Here is an 18747-nt window from a genome sequence, read left to right on the forward strand (position 1 = left end):
ATACTTTGTTACACTAAAAGGTGGGGGAGGGGGTGGGTACTACCAAATGTTACGCATAACGCGAATAAAAATTAATTTTAAAGGTTTTTGTAATCACTGATTGAAGTAATTTGCTAATATGTCTTGATCAAGACGATGAATATGTATCAACCTTTCCATACTACCAATAATTGTCCCACTCTATTTTTTAGTTTTTTACTTTTACTTTTATCTCAAAGTTTTTTTTTACTTTTTATCTCAAAGTTGAGTTTTATTTGAAATTTGCTAAATTTCGAGGCATTTTTGTCTCACGAAGAATATTCACGATTTCTTTATTATTTTATGGAACGACCTGGGGAATGACGTTTTTATTGGTATTGTATTTCATGATTAGATCTCCCAAACCAAGCCGAAGTTAAGGCTACCTTACACCTCGGGAAAATTTTCCGCCGGATTTTGGTCCTCGTGCATTTTAAATGGGGCCGGGATTTTGATTTTCCGTGCCCAAATTCCGAAAACATCGCATATGCAAAAATACATGGGGAAAAAATCCGCGGACCAAATTCCCGAGGTGTGAGGCTGCCTTTAATAAAGGCAACCCAGAAAGTTTTCATTCTAAGCAATTGTATTTAAGCTCAACCACTTCAACCAGATTAAACAGTTCAATTTAAAAATAATTTGTCTTTCGTTATCGTTTTAGTCATTACCGTTTTAGTCAATTCAAGCACATAGCGGGACAGTTATGCGTAAAAACACCAAGCGAATATTAGGGGTATTCACTAAACGGCGTAGGTTGCTGCGTATCTGATTATAGAAATGTTTCACGCACAATCATAAGGGACATATTTCAAATCGCCTTTGAAACATTTCTATAAACAGATACGCAGCAACCTACACCGTTTAGTGAATACCCCTATTATATTTCTCGACAGATCAGTCCCGCTAAACTAAAACGTGAATGACCATGGTCGCAAATTCTGTTTTCTTTTTTACTAGCTGCGTTCTTGATATCCTTGGTGTTAATCAATGAACCGTTCCTCATAACAGTGTTCAATAAATACCGAAACTCAATGCTTCACAGAAAGAAAAAAATGGCATTAAAATTTTCTCAGTTACGCGTTATATGCACACTGAAAATAATCTGAACGTCTATTTAATGTTCTTGTTCTAGTGAATCAAACGTGTTTTCTTACAATACCATTTAGGTATGTACATATTTTCAGGCGAACCATAAGAGATATCAATAAAATAATGCTATCTCAGTAATTAGCTTTTTAATTTTAATGTATGATGATTGTTATTTGAAGATTGAAAATGAAAACAAATATTTTCGAAAAGGGCACAATGAATAGATGTGGAAAACACATTAAATTGCCATGGATTTCCACAAACGCACCATTGCAATTCAACGTGTTTTACAAGTGTATTCATATTGCAAACCAAGTCTATTGAGCGTTACATTTTTTGACATTTGAGACTGGTTTTACACGTTACTTCGACATGTATGTCAATTAGTGAGAATTCATGTGTGAAACCATTAATACGGACTTGTAGAATATTTTCAGTGTGGGGGAGGGTGGGGGTAGAGGTGTGCGCCGGTCCGATATTCGTCGGCGGCGGCGTTTGTCAGATATTATTGTAATACATCATTGTAATAGATATTATTGTAATGACAATTAAATTTATCGTATTGTAACAATAATTTCTATTGTAATTCTATTGGACTTTTTTATTCGGGAGACTTGTCAGTTTTGACAGATTTTACTACGAAGACGGGTGTGAAGGTGAAAACGGCGATTTCAACGACCAAAAGATATTGTGGATTTACTCGACCAATGGATTCGAAGGTCGGTTCACTTGTCTATTTCAAACATTCCCTTTTCCAGCAAGGTTTGCTAAACTCAATAAATGTTTGGTAGATTACCTTATTTTTTGCTCCTTGTCTATCAAAACAGATGTCAAAACATCGGAAAAAGAAAGAGAAGTCCGAGGGAAACACCAAAAAGCACGTGGCAGACTTGTCAATTTTGACAGATTTTACTAAAAGGGTGTGAAGGTGAAAACGGCGATTTCAACGACCGTTCAAGGAGCGACTATTTCGAACGGTCGGGTCCAATAGGGAAATCCACGTACAATACCATATGAAAAATTTCAATTCGCCCAAAATTGTGATTGAATTAATTTGAATTATGTAAGACAGTAATTAAATGATGGAAGATAGATAGATAGATATCACAATAAAATTGAACCTTGGACATTCAGACCAAAGAAATGCAGGAGGATTGTTGTTTTAAATATAGATACAGAAAAAAACAATAATGAATCGGATAAGGAAAGGTTACTGCGGTAAAAGCATTTATTTGTTGCGGTCAATTTTGTGCCGAGTGACTCCGGTTTTATATCTTTATCCACTCGGTCTCATCTGCTTTTTTTATTTTCACGCTTCTGCCCAATATCGTAAAGATTATCGATTCCATTTGCTTCGAGAGCACATATTACGACTTTTTCCCGCTGATCTCGTATCGGGCTGGTAGCACTTTCCGCCTGTTTCGATGCATCATACCGAGGCATAAGCATTTATGGGTCGTTTTATTTACCTCTGGGAATTTTCCCTGGCTCCATAATAATCCCAAAGCTATTCCAGCCAGATGACCGGATGCCGGTTCTACGGGCTAGTTGCGAATCCCCTGTGCGTGGAGGCTGCAGACATGCTCTGGTGGACGGGAAACCAATCGTACCTTCGTTCCAGAGGGGTGCGAAGGGATCGAGGCAAATGTTTTCCCTTCATCGGATAGCCACATCGGGTCAAGCAACATCCGCCAAGTGCAGCGACGTTGGTTTCACGGTTGAATGCTGCATGAGCGGAAAAGTGGTTGAATTAGAGCATGGTCAATTTATTTGTTTACCATTCAAGCGTACGCCAAAATACGCACGGTGATGAGACGCTGAGGGTGATTTTCGAAGTCAGTCTTGCCGTTTTTATTGTTATTACTATGGTGGCACGTTCTTGAGAGTGGATAAAAAAATGTTTTCTCGGTGCAAACACCTAGCAGTGTTGATATAGATTGCCATTAGTTCGATGAGGTGGGGTCTCCAGTAGCCTTGCGACCAAAGGCGTAGGATTGCTAATCCGGAGATGGCGAGTTCGATTCTCGGTCCGGTCTAGGATGTTTTCGGGTTGGAAACATTCTCGACTTCCTGGGCATAGTATACCCATTGTACTGGCCACACAAGATACATACTCACTCATGCAATGGCGGGCATAGAAAAGTTTTCAATTAATAACTGAGGAAATGGTAATATAATACAAAGTTGAAAAGCAGGCCAAGTTCCAGTTGAATGTAGAGCCATTGAAGAAGAAGAAGTTCGATGAGGTACACATGGTATGTCTTTTTGATCAGCTGTCGTTTAATTCAGAAGAATTTCAACAATTGGCCTGGGTTCAGCCAAATCGCACCAAGCGCCAACAAAAAATTATCCATTTTTCTTCCCCAAATTTCGCTTAGCTGATTTAATTGAATAAAATAATAGTATTGGATTTTCCACTATCACACAACTAAGGATATCCTATAAGCCCCAAACGCAATACAACGGAACGGCGACGGAAACGGAAAATTTGACAGTTAGCCCATATATTTTCTGTCAAATTTGCCGTTTCCGTCGCCGTTCCGTTGTATTGCGTTTGGGGCTATAGGATATCCTTAGTTGTGTGTATACACCAAATGTGTGGATGAATTCTCGCTTAACTTTTCAAAAGGACCTAAGTAACATTTTTTCATGAATTAATTTGAATAGCGCAATCAACAGAACAACATGAAAGCTTTCGATTGCAGTACTCAAATTAATTCATGAAAAAAATTGTACTTAGGTCCTTTTGAAAAGTTAAGCGAGAATTGATATGAAATGATTTCCGTTTTACTTTTACGATCAAAATATCAAGTCAGTCAATAAGCCGCTTGGTACATGTTTACTCAGAAGAAATAATGAATTTATTTTAAGTGTATTCACAAATAATGGCATTTGAGAATAAAGTTAATTAGTTCAGTGCGCGTTGGCTCTTGTTTCGGACAGCAGAACGATCGCGCGTTTTGCCGAAATATTTTGAATTTAGAAGGATTTAGAACATTCGTAAAATCCGAGTTTTTGGTTCTGTTCTTAATGTTCGGTGAATAAGTGTGCGTTTGAACGTTTTTTTTTTGTATATGATGCGATAGATTTGTAAGATCCAAGTCACGTTGTCCTCCTTCGGACGGTTCGTAAGTAAATTGATGAATATATTTTAATAATTTTTCAGCATATATTGTTATTGTCGAATAGAGCTCCGTATTATTCACCTTTCCCACTAACAATAATTTTCCTTCCTGAGACATCTATGAAGGTAGTATGGGTTCCCTGCATCTTCACTAGTAGACGTTGAACTAACATTCCTTTCCTTCCTTCCGTGATTGTAAGGGCGTGGCCAGGTATACAACTGCTACTGCATAGGAAAAGGTACTAATCCCAAGTATCAATTTGCGACAATATACAGTAGATTGCTCTATTGAGCATTGTATAGCCACCCACGATTTGTACAATCACATATGCTATGCTATGCTATTCACAAATAATGGCATTTGAGTCAACGAATTGAATGTTGGTGTTTATTACAATGAATCGAAAGCAAAGGGCCTACCCCAGCATCCAGTTGCTTGCTTCTATGCGCGAAAAACTCTTTCATCCCGCAGCTCTGTTAGCTGCGATGAGTAAGAAACCAATCACTGATCTCGCGTCATTATAACAAAAGGAAATTTACGCGATTTACTGAAACCATTTACCAAAACAAAAATAAAGGGACAGCGTTTTAGCTCATTACTTATCCTCATCATAATAGAAGAAAAGTAACAAAGGTAATGCTGAATCCCTCGTTGACGCTGCGACTTTTTCTGTCTTAATGGTCGAGTGCTACTTTTTTATTATCCTTGACGTAAGCAAAAATTCATTTAACTTTTATTTTGCACCTTCACAAAGCAGTGAGGAATGGACAAGGAGCATCATGGTTCAAAGAATACGTGATGTACTCGCCTATGCTCTTGGGCTTTTCTCATTATTGGTTTTGGATTGATTCGTTTTTATTATCTTCTGTCCAACAAAGTTTTCTCATTACAAGTTCGAAATGGGCTTGCTTGTAATAAAAGCCCTGTATGTAATAAAATGGTGAACCAAAGAAGCAATGTCAGCATGGGTTGGTACAGTTTGGTTTCTCTGTTTTAAAAATTAATGATTTTAAGACTTAACGAAACTGTGCACCATGGAAAACGAAGGTTTGTGTCGGGTCTTCTCTTTTTTTTTAAATAAAATAAACATAAATAATTAAGTTTCCACATTTTTTGTATTCTTTTTTTCAAATTCAATCTTTTCTTCCACACATCCGTTCTTCACACCAATCGTCACAAAACTAACTTTCCCGCCTGTCAAGTCTTGCAAGAACGACGCTCTCCGTGTTACGCTCAGTAACATCTCACCGCTCTCACGCAGGACATCGCAAGCTGCTCTGTTGCCAACACTCCAATGAAACGACTGACAAATTTAACATGATTTATGATAATGATTTGAATCAATGTTGTATTAACGTATAAATCAATATAATTATATTTTATTCATAATTTTACTATTTCGTACATCCTACGATATTATTTTATTTCAATTATTATTCTTCTATTTCCTACATCCTTCTCCTCCTCTACTCTAAATAAACAGAAAACTTTGATTAACAAAATGTATGTTCTACTAACATATGAAGAGAAGAAACTAAAATAAACAATATCTTTTTGTGATAAATTTACACTAATAAAAATATAACTCCAGATTTAAAATACGATGTTAAACATTTCTGTAATAAAAAAATGTGATTAATATAAAAAATAATAAATTTTCAGGAACGAGGCTTACCTTTAAACTTATCAAAATATATGAAGAAATCATATCAGACACTTTCTAACTCTATACTCTTGGCAACAGCTGATCTTGTTCATGCAGTCATGGGTAGAGCTTACCAGGCTCTAGAAAATCAATCTTGCATCAAAACCAGAAAATTTCCAACCAATTTCTCAGTTCATCTCATTTTACACTTTCTAACTCTATACTTTTGGCAACAGCTGATCTTGTTCATGCAATCATGGGTAGAGCTTACCAGGCTCTAGAAAATCAATCTTGCATCAAAACCAGAAAATTTCCAACCAATTTCTCAGCTCATCTCAGTTTACACTTTCTAACTCTATAATCTTGGCAACAGCTGATCTTGTTCATGCAGTCATGGGTAGAGCTTACCAGGCTCTAGAAAATCAATCTTGCATCAAAACCAGAAAATTTCCAACCAATTTCTCAGTTCATCTCAGTTTACACTTTCTAACTCTATACTCTTGGCAACAGCTGATCTTGTTCATGCAGTCATGGGTAGAGGGTACCAGGCTCTAGAAAATCAATCTTGCATCAAAATCAGAAAATATCCAACAAATTTCTCAATTTACACTTTCTAACTCCATACTCTTGGCAACAGCTGATCTTGTTCATGCAGACATGGGTAGAGCTTACCAGGCTCTAGAAAATCAATCTTGCATAAAAACCAGAAAAATTCCTACAAATTTCTCAGTTCATCTCAGTTTACACTTTCTAACTCCATACTTTTGGCAACAGCTGATCTTGTTCATGCAGACATGGGTAGAGCTTACCAGGCTCTAGAAAATCAATCTTGCATCAAAACCAGAAAATTTCCAACCAATTTCTCAGCTCATCTCAGTTTACACTTTCTAACTCTATAATCTTGGCAACAGCTGATCTTGTTCATGCAGTCATGGGTAGAGCTTACCAGGCTCTAGAAAATCAATCTTGCATCAAAATCAGAAAATTTCCAACCAATTTCTCAGTTCATCTCAGTTTACACTTTCTAACTCTATACTCTTGGCAACAGCTGATCTTGTTCATGCAGTCATGGGTAGAGCTTACCAGGCTCTAGAAAATCAATCTTGCACCAAAATCAGAAAATTTCCAACCAATTTCTCAGTTCATCTCAGTTTACACTTTCTAACTCTATACTCTTGGCAACAGCTGATCTTGTTCATGCAGTCATGGGTAGAGCTTACCAGGCTCTAGAAAATCAATCTTGCATCAAAATCAGAAAATTTCCAACCAATTTCTCAGCTCATCTCAGTTTACACTTTCTAACTCTATACTCTTGGCAACAGCTGATCTTGTTCATGCAGTCATGGGTAGAGCTTACCAGGCTCTAGAAAATCAATCTTGCATCAAAACCCGAAAATTTCCAACCAATTTCTCAGTTCATCTCAGTTTACACTTTCTAACTCTATACTCTTGGCAACAGCTGATCTTGTTCATGCAGTCATGGGTAGAGCTTACCAGGCTCTAGAAAATCAATCTTGCACCAAAATCTGAAAATTTACAACCAATTTCTCAGTTCATCTCAGTTTACACTTTCTAACTCTATAATCTTGGCAGCAGCTGATCTTGTTCATGCAGTCATGGGTAGAGCTTACCAGGCTCTAGAAAATCAATCTTGCATCAAAACCAGAAAATTTCCAACCAATTTCTCAGTTCATCTCAGTTTACACTTACTAACTCTATACTCTTGGCAACAGCTGATCTTGTTCATGCAGTCATGGGTAGAGCTTACCAAGATCTAGAAAATCAATCTTGCACAAAAATCAAAAAATTTCCAACCAATTTCTCAGTTCATCTCAGTTTACACTTTCTAACTCTTTACTCTTGGCAACAGCTGATCTTGTTCATGCAGTCATGGGTAGAGCTTACCAGGCTCTAGAAAATCAATCTTGCATCAAAACCAGAAAATTTCCAACCAATTTCTCAGTTCATCTCAGTTTACACTTTCTAACTCTATACTTTTGGCAACAGCTGATCTTGTTCATGCAATCATGGGTAGAGCTTACCAGGCTCTAGAAAATCAATCTTGCATCAAAACCAGAAAATTTCCAACCAATTTCTCAGTTCATCTCATTTTACACTTTCTAACTCTATACTCTTGGCAACAGCTGATCTTGTTCATGCAGTCATGGGTAGAGCTTACCAGGCTCTAGAAAATCAATCTTGCATCAAAATCAGAAAATTTCCAACCAATTTCTCTCTTGGCAACAGCTGATCTTGTTCATGCAGTCATGGGTAGAGCTTACTAGGCTCTAGAAAATCAATCTTGCATCAAAACCAGAAAATTTCCAACCAATTTCTCAGTTCATCTCAGTTTACACTTCCTAACTCTATACTCTTGGCAACAGCTGATCTTGTTCATGCAGTCATGGGTAGAGCTTACCAGGCTCTAGAAAATCAATCTTGCATCAAAACCCGAAAATTTCCAACCAATTTCTCAGTTCATCTCAGTTTACACTTTCTAACTCTATACTCTTGGCAACAGCTGATCTTGTTCATGCAGTCATGGGTAGAGCTTACCAGGCTCTAGAAAATCAATCTTGCACCAAAATCAGAAAATTTCCAACCAATTTCTCAGTTCATCTTAGTTTACACTTTCTAACTCTATACTTTTGGCAACAGCTGATCTTGTTCATGCAGTCATGGGTAGAGCTTACCAGGCTCTAGAAAATCAATCTTGCATCAAAACCAGAAAATTTCCAACCAATTTCTCAGTTCATCTCAGTTTACACTTACTAACTCTATACTCTTGGCAACAGCTGATCTTGTTCATGCAGTCATGGGTAGAGCTTACCAGGCTCTAGAAAATCAATCTTGCACCAAAATCAGAAAATTTACAACCAATTTCTCAGTTCATCTCAGTTTACACTTTCTAACTCTATAATCTTGGCAGCAGCTGATCTTGTTCATGCAGTCATGGGTAGAGCTTACCAGGCTCTAGAAAATCAATCTTGCATCAAAACCCGAAAATTTCCAACCAATTTCTCAGTTCATCTCAGTTTACACTTTCTAACTCTATACCCTTGGCAACAGCTGATCTTGTTCATGCAGTCATGGGTAGAGCTTACCAGGCTCTAGAAAATCAATCTTGCATCAAAACCCGAAAATTTCCAACCAATTTCTCAGTTCATCTCAGTTTACACTTTCTAACTCTATACCCTTGGCAACAGCTGATCTTGTTCATGCAGTCATGGGTAGAGCTTACCAGGCTCTAGAAAATCAATCATGCATCAAAACCAGAAAAAAAGTAACCAATATTTTTCAGTTTAGTTATGTTTACATCTTCCTATTCCATACAAAATGTCACATCTTATCTTTGTCATGCAGTCATGGAGCTTATAACGCAAATACTATATATGCTTATAAATGATCCTCTGGATCAAACGTCCTCTCAGAGACGCACCAACCCACTCGAAGATTGGATTTTTTGTAACGTGATATATGATATATCAAACGTCTATACCGAGACGCACCAGTCCACTCGGAGATTGGACTTCCTTCCATACGATCCACCCGGATCAAACGTCCTCCCAGAGACGCACCAATCCACTCGGAGATTGGATTTTTTCTATCATCCATTCTTATGAAACCTCTCTAAATACAACAATTTTACACAATCAGGAATATTTCCTATTCTTCAATATTCTCAGTTCATCTCATCTCATTCAACAGCTGATCTTGTTCATGCAGTCATGGGTAGAGCTTACCAGGCTCTAGAAAATCAATCTTGCACCAAAATCAGAAAATTTCCAACCAATTTCTCAGTTCATCTCAGTTTACACTTTCTAACTCTATACTCTTGGCAACAGCTGATCTTGTTCATGCAGTCATGGGTAGAGCTTACCAGGCTCTAGAAAATCAATCATCATCATCAAAACCAGAAAATTTCCAACCAATTTCTCAGTTCATCTCAGTTTACACTTTCTAACTCTATACTCTTGGCAACAGCTGATCTTGTTCATGCAGTCATGGGTAGAGCTTACCAGGCTCTAGAAAATCAATCTTGCACCAAAATCAGAAAATTTCCAACCAATTTCTCAGTTCATCTTAGTTTACACTTTCTAACTCTATACTTTTGGCAACAGCTGATCTTGTTCATGCAGTCATGGGTAGAGCTTACCAGGCTCTAGAAAATCAATCTTGCATCAAAACCAGAAAATTTCCAACCAATTTCTCAGTTCATCTCAGTTTACACTTTCTAACTCTATACTCTTGGCAACAGCTGATCTTGTTCATGCAGTCATGGGTAGAGCTTACCAAGATCTAGAAAATCAATCTTGCACAAAAATCAGAAAATTTCCAACCAATTTCTCAGTTCATCTCAGTTTACACTTTCTAACTCTTTACTCTTGGCAACAGCTGATCTTGTTCATGCAGTCATGGGTAGAGCTTACCAGGCTCTAGAAAATCAATCTTGCATCAAAATCAGAAAATTTCCAACCAATTTCTCAGTTCATCTCAGTTTACACTTTCTAACTCTATACTCTTGGCAACAGCTGATCTTGTTCATGCAGTCATGGGTAGAGCTTACCAGGCTCTAGAAAATCAATCTTGCATCAAAACCAGAAAATTTCCAACCAATTTCTCAGTTCATCTCAGTTTACACTTTCTAACTCTTTACTCTTGGCAACAGCTGATCTTGTTCATGCAGTCATGGGTAGAGCTTACCAGGCTCTAGAAAATCAATCTTGCAACAAAACCAGAAAATTTCCAACCAATTTCTCAGCTCATCTCAGTTTACACTTTCTAAGTCTATAGTTTTGGCAACAGCTGATCTTGTTCATGCAGTCATGGGTAGAGCTTATCAAGCTCTAGAAAATCAATCTTGCACCAAAATCAGAAAATTTCCAACCAATTTCTCAGTTCATCTTAGTTTACACTTTCTAACTCTATACTTTTGGCAACAGCTGATCTTGTTCATGCAGTCATGGGTAGAGCTTACCATGCTCTAGAAAATCAATCTTGCACCAAAATCAGAAAATTTCCAACCAATTTCTCAGCTCATCTCAGTTTACACTTTCTAACTCTATAATCTTGGCAGCAGCTGATCTTGTTCATGCAGTCATGGGTAGAGCTTACCAGGCTCTAGAAAATCAATCTTGCATCAAAACCCGAAAATTTCCAACCAATTTCTCAGCTCATCTCAGTTTACACTTTCTAACTCTATACCCTTGGCAACAGCTGATCTTGTTCATGCAGTCATGGGTAGAGCTTACCAGGCTCTAGAAAATCAATCATGCATCAAAACCAGAAAAAAAGTAACCAATATTTTTCAGTTTAGTTATGTTTACATCTTCCTATTCAATACAAAATGTCACATCTTATCTTTGTCATGCAGTCATGGAGCTTATAACGCAAATACTATACATGCTGATAAATGATCCTCTGGATCAAACGTCCTCTCAGAGACGCACCAACCCACTCGAAGATTGGATTTTTTGTAACGTGATATATGCTATATCAAACGTCTATACCGAGACGCACCAGCCCACTCGGAGATTGGACTTCCTTCCATACGATCCACCCGGATCAAACGTCCTCCCAGAGACGCACCAATCCACTCGGAGATTGGATTTTTTCTATCATCCATTCTTATGAAACCTCTCTAAATACAACAATTTCACACAATCAGGAATATTTCCTATTCCTCAATATTCTCAGTTCATCTCATCTCATTTAACAGCTGATCTTGTTCATGCAGTCATGGGTAGAGCTTACCAGGATCAAGAATATCAATCAAGCGACAAAATCAAACACCATTCAATAATATTTTTTGACCATAGCATCTTACATATTCTATCTCTACACGAAACCCACAACTGATCTTGTTTAATGTTTGATCAAAATCAAATATTATTCAACAGTATTTCCATTCATCGCATATTACACATTTTATTTCTACACTAAAGAGTGCACAGCACATCGGTAACGCACAAACATCCAACAACATACGCTTGAGGATTGTATTTTTTTCAAACTTTTCCCATAACTACTCAGAGACACTTCAACTAACTACAGGAATGTTATATTCTTTATTATTTATTTTTCAAAAATAAGAAGTTCATCACTTATTTCACGTAGTCGAATTTGGAATAATATGCGCCGCACATATTTTTCAAATTGTTATCAATGCTTGCCAGATTTATTATTTTCGCTTACTATAATGAATTTATATCATGTGTAGACCCGAGGTGCATAACCATGAACACACAAATACTACTTTAAATGTGCTGGCAGACTAGAAAAATCTTCTACAATTCGGTTCTTTTCTAACAGTACAAATCAATCAAACGATCAATAAAATAACTGAATTAAACAGCCCTCTGTTGGAACTTCAACACATTTTTCCATCGCATGTTCACAAATGCATGTTTGCATGGCATCGCATCTATATAATTCTTCAGAACATTCATATTGAACGTGTTGCGAACGAATAAAATCCAAAATATTTTACAGCCGTCAGTCCACAATTCTGTTTTAGGATCAAGGTTCATTGGCAAAATAACTTTACTGAAAATTGCGCAGGATACAAAAAAGAATAATCTCATGTGGTGCGTTATTTGTTATCGTACAGTTAAAATCTAACAACCACGAACACCGCGGACTTAAACAAACTGTAGCGTCCTCCAACACATTGCATGTACTAGCACGAATGCATAGCGTCGCATTAAGAAAATATATAAAAAGGTGCTCATCTCTAAATAAGTCGGATCAAGAAACACATATTATGTACCTTCCTATGTCATAAAATAATAATAAAATCAATACATAAACACTACTTCAAATAAATGTGCTTGCTGCTAAAGAAAAATAATTATCCGTTTGCTACAAATAAACAGCAAACAATCATGACGGTCTGAAACAGCCCTCTGCTGCAGCCTCATCCCTTATTTAATCAATTAGATTCTGCGCGTTTACTAACACAACATTACACGTATGTACGGCGTCGCGTAAGGAAAAAATATTCAAGGACGCTCATTCCTTGTCGAAGTGTGAAACTTGAATAGCGAAAACATATTGCCAACGCTTCATAAACGAGAAAAAAAAAATGAATGTCCGCACTATTTCGCATTGAAATAACAATCCAAAAAAGAAAAATTAAACTTACGCAAAAGATCCCACTACGAAGCGTCCATCAAAAGCCTTTTGGAGCACCAGCCGAATGCTAGAAAAACGCCACTTCACAAGAATACTTTTCATCGCTATCTCTCACTCGAAAATAAATTTAAATTATGCTTCAAAACTTTAACACCATTAGCGTATACTGATTCAATATTTACCGACTGCGTCATTGTCGGGTCTTCTCTTTTTTTTTAAATAAAATAAACATAAATAATTAAGTTTCCACATTTTTTGTATTCTTTTTTTCAAATTCAATCTTTTCTTCCACACATCCGTTCTTCACACCAATCGTCACAAAACTAACTTTCCCGCCTGTCAAGTCTTGCAAGAACGACGCTCTCCGTGTTACGCTCAGTAACATCTCACCGCTCTCACGCAGGACGTCGCAAGCTGCTCTGTTGCCAACACTCCAATGAAACGACTGACAAATTTAACATGATTTATGATAATGATTTGAATCAATGTTGTATTAACGTATAAATCAATATAATTATATTTTATTCATAATTTTACTATTTCGTACATCCTACGATATTATTTTATTTCAATTATTATTCTTCTATTTCCTACAGTTTGGTGCCAGCCGCTGCAAGCCAGTCTTATGGAACGTACACACGGTCAAGCCGTTTGACCAACATTGACTCCACCTCTCGTTTATTCAAACATCCATAAAGTTTTACCAACAGCGACACGAACAATCAATTTATTCGACCAACAATATCACACACGAACGACCGAAGCACCAACTCGAGCACCAACCATCAAAAAATATATGAGGGTTTGTGCAACTTCACTACAAATGCTCAAACATGTTCGGCGAACCTTGACTCCACCCCCGACAACTCAAACCAAAATCAAACCGTTTTAATTTTTTCCAACCGAGCCGCCAACTGTCAAATGGTTGTTCGAACAACTTCACACACGCTTAAACAAAGCAGCAACCGAAGCGTTTTCTTGGGGGCGGAGTCAATGTTCGTCAAACTGCTTGACTGGTGTGTACGTTGCATTATGGAACGTACATACGGTAAAGCAGTTTAGCCAACATTGACTCCACCTCTCGTTTATTCAAACATCCATCAAGTTTTACCAACAGCGGCACGAAAAATCAATTTATTCGACCAACAATATCCCACACGAACGACCGAAGCGCCTACTTGAGCACCAACCATCAAAAAATATATGGGGGTTTATGCAACTTCACTACAAATGCTCAAACAAGTTCGGCGAACCTTGACTCCACCCCCAACAACTCAAACCAAAATCAACCGAGCCGCCAACTGTCAAATGCTTGTTCGAACAACTTCACACACGTTCAAACAAAGCAGCAACCGAAGTGTTTTCTTGGGGGCAATGTCAATGTTCGTTAAACTGCTTGAATGGTGTGTACGTTGCATTAGAAAAGCAGCAAACAATCAACAAGAGAATGCGGACGACCTAGAGCGACTGAACACACTTTTCAATCATCTCACAAGTTTCGGTGAATTTTGATGAAATGCACCGAAACCTTAACAGCAGAATTATTCGGTAATTATTTTACAGATTTTCTGTAATTTTTTCCTTTGTTCAACTGACAAAACCACAGAAAATCTGTAAAACTATTTACCGAACAGTTCTGCTGTTGAGATTTCGGTGAATTTATATATGCGATTTATTTTAAGTGTGAAGAAACCTGATGTCGCCTCTGCATACGTACAGCATCTCGAGGCACTGGTGCTAGAGAGGTTGAGCTCGATGGGGACCCTCAAGAGAACTTCTAAAGTTCTATTGCAGCAGCTATTACCAACGCAACGGAGAACAATATCGGGTGTGTCGGTTAGAAGGAGGACCAGCGTTGGCGGTCGCGTTGCAGCAAGGTGGAACGCCATAGACAAAACGCTATAGACAGAAACGTAGACAGCTTGCTTCTTTCAGCCTGGAAGAAATGGGGTGCAAGGAGATGAAACAGCTGTGTCGTTGTCAAGAAACACGCAAGTTCTATTAGAATCTCAACGCATCCCGCAAAGGCTTCGTGTCGCGAGCCGAGATGTGTAGTGATAAGGTTGAGACTGACGAACATATGGTGATCGAATAAATAGAAGCAGCACTTCGAGGAACACCTGAGGCGCTGAGAGTACAGACAGTGAAGGTCAAGGCAGCGAAGGAGAAGACTACGTCAGTTCAGCGGACGATGGAAACCAACCCACCCACCTTGAGAGTAGTTAAGGATTCCACCCCACCCGCTTTATTTACTTGTAAGTTACGTGTAATTTCGGTGCATACCTCGGAACGGCTACTAGAAAGGCGACAGCCGACCCTTCAAGAAGCTCGAGACGTTGCTGTTAGCATGGAGCTTTTCAGGAAAGGAGGTGCGGAAGTTGAAGGGAATCTAGTCAAGCAAGTGGTGAACGCCATGCATCGATCGACCGGACAAAAAGGTAACCAAAACAAAATAAACGCTGGGTTGAAGTCTTTTATTAAAGTGGGACGAAGTGCGAGCGATTCTTCTTGTTTTCACTGCGGGAAAAAGTCGCACTTTGCAAATACATGCCGCCCTAAAGACACTGTGTGCTTGTTTTGCAAATTGAAGGGATATCTCGCAAAAGCGTGCATGAAAAAATCGACTTCCGGGAGGTCGGTTGCAAGCCGCCCCGGGAAGAAAACGAATGCGGTGCAAACGAACTATTTACATCAGTCCGGTGGCGGAGACGATCGCGGAAGTACAGCAGTGCGGGAGATTTGTAAGATAGATGCAAGATCCGTTAATGCTCGTTTCCTGTTAGACGTACTAGTGAACGGGAAAAACATTCGGTTCGAAGTGGACACTGGATCGTCGGTCAGTATCGTAAGCGCGAAATGGAAAGACAGGTATTTTTCTGGACTAAGAATGCGTGTTTGTAGCAAAAATCTCGTGAGCTACTGTGGAACCAGTATCGAAGTACTGCGTATAATCGTCATGGTGGTGAAAAAGTTACGTTACCGTTGTACGTTGTGGAATCCGAAAATCATCCACTTCTCGGGCGTGAGTGGTTGAACGCGATTCCGGTCGACTGGAATACCGCGTTCCAAATTTTCGAATGCTGCTCCCTCTCGTACGGCTGCTCTCAAAAAGATGTTTCCCGAAAATGTTCGACGACTCCATCGGAAAGATCTGTAGTGTTCAAGCCAGCCTACCGTTGAAAAAGAATATCAGGCAGGTGTTTCTGAAGGCGAGGAAGATTCCGTAAAATCTGCAGAAGACGATGGAAGATGAATTTGACAAGCTTGAAGCAGAAGGTTTGCTGACGAAGGTAAACCAGAGCATGATGAGCTTTTTGCGTCGTTAGCTGGAGGACAGAAATTTTCAAAATTGACTTCGTGCAGGCATATTTTCAGTTTGGAGTTGCCCCGGATGACAGGAAAATACTTCTCTTGAGTACGCACCGTGGCTTGTATCGTCCTTGTATTGCCTCTTCAGATTTAGGTACCGCTATTTATACCCTTCGAGAAATGGCTTATACCAACTCTCAAAGGCGCGCCCCTCAATCAGTTTCGGCTCAACAATAAGTGTGATAATACTGATTTTGGCCATGCATTGGTACTGAAGTACAAACATATTTTACACAGAGCTCTAATCAGTCAGAGGGTTCTGCAGATCCACTAAATTCGTTTCCGTTTCTTTCAGGCTCCTTTAAATGCCTGGCTAATTGTATCACCTCCAGGCCATTTATCCTGTCGGCATGGGTCGCCTGACATCTTGGAATTTGGGGTTATGGACGTCATATTGTCCGCTTCAGTGTTATACTGATCCTGGCGATATGACCGGATTTACACCGTTAAGCACTACTTAAGAGTATCCATATCCCAGCGTAACCGGATATGCAGTCGAATAGTTGTCTTGTTAATTATTCGCCGGAACTACCGTTGCTGCTTGCAACTGATATGTCACCCTATGTCAGGGGTGCCCAACGTACGGCCCGCGGGCCAGAAGCGGCCCTCGGTTCCATTTTTTATGGCCCGCGCAGAAAATACTTCCAACCCGTCCCACAAACTTCTCTTTGTAGTAAGTGGTGAACTTCTTTCTCATGAAAAACACGTTAATAAAGATAAGTTTTCAACTCGGCCAAACAGACCACACAAAAGTCGGCCAACCTACCCCACGAGATATTTTCGAGAACAATCACAATTTACATACACAAAAGTGAGGTTACCCTAGAAACATTTATACCGTTTTGTAGGATTTTTAATACTCTCTCTCGCATCAAAATGGAACACGGGCAGCAGGGACTATGTCCAAGGGTTTAACGATCCCTCCTCAGGCCATCTGCGAGTTGTGGTGCCTGCCTAAGATGTGGTGGGGTTTGACAGTGCACTATGGTCCAGGATACAGATTTACGCGGAAAGATGCATTTTACGCCAAAACTATATTTTTTAGAAAAAACTGTTGTTCTACAAAATTGTTCGAAATAGTCAGGCCATCATTAGGGTTCTACAAAAAAATAGGGTGGCCATCATATAAAAAAATAGAATTTTTTTTTTATTTCTCAGAATATTAACATGTTATGTTCTATAAAGTTGTAGCGTAGCTTATTCCAATTAATTTTGCTAAAAAAAACTTTTTCTGTAGCTCTTAAGTTGGCTGATTTAGAGCAATTTTACCTAATTGGATTAGGGTGTACCTCGAAAAAACAGTATTTTTGATCTACTTTTTTTGTTTTAGATTTCTCGAAAAAGTCGTCTTCAGGTGACTTTTAGAGCTCATAAATATGCAACTTTTGAAGGGTAAATATCCCAGTCAACATTTTTATACCTATTGCTATTGATATAGGTCATCATATACACATAAGATATTATGTATATAATCCACCGAATCGCTATATACCTACTAAAGTGGAGGCCATATACGGGCTAAATAACGACTTTCTCGAGTTTCCGTGAACATTTATACGACTTAGTGAATATTTGGAAAAATAAATGGTAACAACCCTGTCTCGAACATTTGACCTCTGGAACTAAAGGCTGATGCTCTACCCTTGCGCTACTCAGCAACTCTTGAAAAGCAGCAAAATTTTGACAATCATAATCTAGATGGCGATTTATTATTGACAAGAGCTTCAGTGTACGATATGAACTACATTGATACGATTCGGATCCCTTGTTGTTGTGCGTACAAATGTGGCTTGAATCGTATATGATAACAACTTATGATTATCCTGATAATGTTCGTACATAACAACGATTGCGCATCGTTCCAAACGATTCAACCCACGTATAAACGATTATGAAATGTCAACATCAGTCTTTCATCGTGTTTACTCTCGAACTGTGTTTACAACTTAATTAGGGGAAAATACCTATTCTTGGCAGTCTAAGACATTCGGCAAATTGAATGATAAAAATAATGAATAATTAGACTAAAATACAGGTACAGTTCAACTGGTATACAAATGTATGCTCTTTCTTTGATGATTGGTGTTCACTAAATTTAACAGCTTGTACCACAAACTCAGTAAATTTAATATAAAGTAACAGGTCATCGTTTCTTCTATTGGCATAGCAATTTCTATTATCAGCAATGAGTTTGCTCCCTTCAGCAACTAGACATGGAAGTATAAAACTGGCAATGTATTGGTGCAAAATGTTCGTTGTTTATATCCTCCAGTAGCAAAATTCATTCATATTAATCGGCCACACGCTCATCTCGCTTCACTCAATTTTGGAACAAACATTAATTATCAAAACTGCACATGTCATAAG

Source organism: Armigeres subalbatus, chromosome 3 (genome assembly GCF_024139115.2).
Source record: "Armigeres subalbatus isolate Guangzhou_Male chromosome 3, GZ_Asu_2, whole genome shotgun sequence".
NCBI classification, from domain to species: Eukaryota; Metazoa; Arthropoda; class Insecta; order Diptera; family Culicidae; genus Armigeres; species Armigeres subalbatus.